Source organism: Egretta garzetta, unplaced genomic scaffold (assembly GCF_000687185.1).
Source record: "Egretta garzetta isolate BGI_Z169 unplaced genomic scaffold, ASM68718v1 scaffold108, whole genome shotgun sequence".
Classification (NCBI taxonomy): Eukaryota; Metazoa; Chordata; class Aves; order Pelecaniformes; family Ardeidae; genus Egretta; species Egretta garzetta.
In genome coordinates this window covers 1,278,780-1,283,334 of record NW_009260614.1, presented here as the reverse complement: position 1 = coordinate 1,283,334, position 4,555 = coordinate 1,278,780, and the positions used below count along the sequence as shown (strand labels likewise).

At 57.1% G+C, this 4,555-nt stretch overlaps 1 protein-coding gene across 1 annotated transcript in view; it reads right to left on the bottom strand.

The window, feature by feature from the left end:
* The window catches only part of LOC104131755 (E3 ubiquitin-protein ligase TRIM39-like), a 12,552-nt gene that overhangs the window by 5,354 nt on the left and 2,643 nt on the right, over nucleotides 1–4,555 (bottom strand). The window lies entirely within an intron of this gene.

The window sequence follows — 4,555 nt, the reverse complement described above, 5'->3', positions numbered from 1 at the left end:
CGCCCACCGCAGAGCCCAAGGCTGGGTATCGACCGGGCGCCGCTCCACCGCGCTGGGGGGCAGCTGGGAGCTGCCCCACCGCCCCGCAGCCCCATCCCGTGTCAGCCTGGACCCCCTCCTGGCCGCCGCTGCCCACCACAGCCCCTGCGAAGCACCCTGAGAGCTGCAGGTTTTGCTCCTTTTTATTACACAAAATAACTTCAACACAACCAGTGCAAATTATAAAGAGAAGTTTCACTGAGAATGCCAAATAAATTAAAAATACCTTTGCATAAACTTAAATAAAAGTGCTAAACACTGTATTAAATAGTCTGCCAAATTCACAGGCAGTATGAAAAAAGGGACGTGTCCTGGAGGTGCCCGTGAGAAAAGGTCCGCAGGTGCCTGGAGGGGGGAGGGCGCTGCTCATCCACGGCTGGCTTTGTCCTTTAGATGATTCATGATGTCCTGGACCCACTTGTCATCAGGTTTGCCACAGACCATCCTGCCCGCCACTGTGGTGAATCTGCAAAGGGGAATCCTGTAAAGGAGCTGGAGAGGAGAGGAGAGGAGAGGAGAGGAGAGGAGAGGAGAGGAGAGGAGAGGAGAGGAGAGGAGAGGAGAGGAGAGGAGAGGAGAGGAGAGGAGAGGAGAGGAGAGGGACAGGACAGGACCACCCGCTCCTTGCCACTGGTGGGGCCCACCAAACCAGACACCTCTGTAGGTGCAGAAGAGCCCCAAGGAAATATGGGGTGGGGGATTGGCTTAATGTCATTACAAGTGTCTTGTTCTCTGCTGCTTAAGCCACTCTGCCCCCAGCCTCCTCGAGTCGCGACTCTGCCCTGCCTGGGTCGCACTCTCTGGAGACGAGGGGGGTGACTGGCAGAAGCTCTTTTGGCTCAGGTCTAACAGGGAGTTCCAGAAACTGGCTGCCTGGGATGTGGGATTGGCCTCTGGGATGATTCCGGGCTGTTCTCCTAACACAGGAGAGCCCAGCCCAGTGACCTCCTGTGCCACGGTGAGGTGGGATGTGCGGTTCCCTGGCGCTGCCATCCTTCAGTGGAGCGGGGCCCCCCTACTCACATCACGGCTGGCTGGAGGCAGTGGCTGCCTGTGTGCTCATACGTCAATACACGACTCAAGGGAAACGCTTTGGGACTGTACTGCGTGCAGCAGGGACCAGAAAAGTTGACAGACGCTGGAAGAGAAGTGAAGTTTTCCGATTAAACCAGACCAGGAGAAGCACCGGTGGGGAGAAGCTGGGGGAGGTGCTGCTCCCATGGCTACCCGTCCCTCGGGAAGCCAAAGAGGAGCGAGACGTGCCTCTTCTCTCACACAGCAGATGCTCGGAAGGGATTGCTGCCAAGCATCACTAGACCTTTTATGGCAGAAAGAAAGAGGAGAGAGCTCCTCAGAGAGGAAAGCTTGGACTCACCTGGAGAAGAGGAGACCCGGTAGCAGAGGACAGCCACAAAAAGTACAGCAAGGGCAGCTGTGGAGGTCTTCATGCTCCTGTTGGGCGGAGGTAAGCTGTAGGAGCGAGGCCGGACTGCTGCAGAGACCACCTTGCCGCGGCTGATGTGGAATCCCTGGGTTCAGCTCGCTTTATAGAGGGAGACAGCGAGGAAGGGCGGAAGTGTGCCGGAAGCGTTGCTACACAAGGTGACACAATGGAAAAAGTGCTGCTTCAAGAGTGCCACACGGTCCCGTGGAGGGAAGTGCCCGGAGTCCCGATGAGAGGGGTGCCCTGACGTGGCGTATTATATAATGAGATGATACCACAAAGTGATAGAGAACAGGATATGAGCTCTCTTTTCCTTTCCCCTGACCAAAGGACCCCGTAGAAAACCTAGAAGTAGCAATTCAGAAGATGAGATCAACCTGTTGTCCAGAAGTCACGTGATGGCAATGGATGGAGAATGACTGCGGCTGCCACACACTCATCTTTCCTGGAATATCTGCAACACGAACTGGGGACAATTCCCTTCTCTCACGGCAACTGGAGCAGTGAGCCAGGCAGCCCTCCCCAGCTGCCCCCCAGCCCTGCAGCCGTGCCCTGCCCTGCTGGCAGCAGTGCCCCGAGGAGATGGGGGTCTTCCCCATGGGAGCCAGAAGGCCACCAGCACATAAGCCTGCCGAGCAGAGGGCAGAGCATGGTGCCACTCCAGGCCTGGGCTCCTGTCCTGTTCTTAACCCTCTCTTGTGAGTCATTAGAAAACCGTTTCTGTCACTACGCTGCAGCTTGACAAACACCAGTGACAGCTAAAATAGCACCGTGTTCCCCACGGACAGGAGGATCGGCCATTAATGCTTACAAAGAGCTTTGGAAGCTCATGACAGTGTTGGCACAGCAGAGTTGGCTTAGGTGATTATTTGGTTCCAGCAGTGTAGAATCCACATCGTCCCGACACTGATTTGTCATTGTCCCAGTGGCCACAGACACGTACAGATGAGATTTGCTGGTTCAGCTCATGTTGTTTGGGACAGGAATGGTGGTCACTGTGCTGGCAGAGAGACTCCCGTCGGAAATGCCACATCCCTCTGACTTCCACGTGAAGGCTTGTGGATGAGCCTCAGGGGAGTAGAGGAACAGCGAGGTCTTCACAGTGCTGATGAAGGTGTCTGGGCGCTGGACAAGCGTGGAAAAGACCCACGAGAAGGCTGCTTTTCATGATGGTCCAGTGAAGAAGGGTACTGAGCGCCTCTGTGGAGGGGATGATTACAAAACCAGAAACCACTGCCCAAAGTGGTGGCCTTGTAGGAACCCAGAGGAGGAACTAGAAGGGAAATGAGGAGATTGTTGGACTGGCTGAAGGACAGCCAATTCCAGGCCTGGGGCTCCCACATGCTCCAGGGCATGATGCACACCACCATCACTTCTCAGCAGACCAAACTCTTTGAAAAACGGAGCCAGACAGGTTAGAAAGTGCAGGCTCGGTGGCATTGCAGGATTTGTTTTGCACAGAGCCTTTTGTTTCACTAAAAGACTAAAACTAAGCATGAGCAAAACAGAGGCAAGGTGAGAGCACACGTGGGCACCTCGCTGCCGGGGAGCCTGTGCAAGTCCAGAGAGCGGCAGCCAGGGAGGGTCCCCCTGCAGAGCCCTGGGACCCACATGCTGCCAGCGGGGCTTTTGGAATGACACCTCCTTAGCAGGGATGGGCATTGCCCACCACGCAGCAGGAAGGCAGCCGCCATTCAGCCCACAGCCCACGGTTCTTCTGCAGCCACCGCAGCTCAGTCCCCAGCTGTGCAGCATTGAAGACCTTGGCACATCCTTTCACTTCTCTGCATCTCTTTCCCCACTGATGGGATTGCTGCCATCCCGGATCATGCCCAGGGATTAAACTCCTAGCACAAGAGTGAATCAAGACAGCCCGAATCCAGGCTAAGCCTTGACCCGCCTGTGGCAGAGAAGGACTCCCAGTACCCTGCTCTGAACAGCCGAGGATCTCACGATTCATCTGGGAGCCTACCTGCTCTATAACCCCCAGTCCTGTGCTCTAGAGCACATTCAGGTGCTAGGACGAAGCCTTGCACCTCCAGGGGCATGAGGCCCCACCACCCATGTCCTGGGCTGGCCTCACTTCCTGCCATGCTGCACAGAGTGGGGCTGGGAAGATGCTAGCCCGCTGCTGGTCCACCCCTGGAGCAGTCAGGGGTTGCTCATCTTGCCTGGGGTACCTGGCTTAACAGAGCAGGGAGCCTCCAGAGCGGCCGTCCTGGGGAGCCCGCCAGTCAGGGGTCAGGCAGGCTGCAGCATGCCCGGCACGAGGCGTCAGCACCAGCAGGGCCAGCCTGGAAGGAAGGTGTGTGCTGAGCTGTGATCCCAAATCCACAGCACCTCTGAGCTCCCTCTGCCTCTCTGTTCCAGCTCTTCCTGCGGCATGTGTCCATCTGTGGTCCTGGGACACCTGGGGCAGGGACATCACAGATCCCCTCCATCCCCATGCCCAATTCAGCCATCCTGCCCCTCCAGCCTGGCCATAAGCAACTCCCCTCACCCAGCACCCGCACTTCCCCCACCTCCAGGAGCTCTCGGCACCCTTTTTCCCCAGTTGCTGCTCAGGGATGCTGGGGAAGGTGTAGGTGAAGCTGGGCTCGGGGCGGGGAGCAGGATGTATGGGCAGGAGCTGCCCGGACCGTGCAGGCCCCCTCGCACGGCCCTGTCCCCGTGGGGCTGGTGGTACAGGGCAGATGGACGCTGTGTTGGGTCGAGCTGCATAGCGCTGGGCTTTCTACTGGTATGCAGAAAGGGGTTAACACCCCAATGTTTTGGCTACTGCGGAGCAGTTCTGGCACAGCATCAGGGCTGTGTCTCCAACATTCCCCACACACACCAGTGGGCTGGGAGGGGGCAAGATCTTGGGAGGGGACGTAGCCAAGACACCTGACCCAAAACAGCCACAGGGATATTCCATACCATGTGACATTGGATCAGATATAGAAGCTAAGGGAAAGAAGGAGGAAGGGGAGGGCATTCATCTTTCATGACATTTTGTCTTCCAGAGCAATGGCTCTGTGTACTGAAGCCCTGCTTCCCGGGAAGTGGCTGGGGGTGTGCCGCTAATGGCGA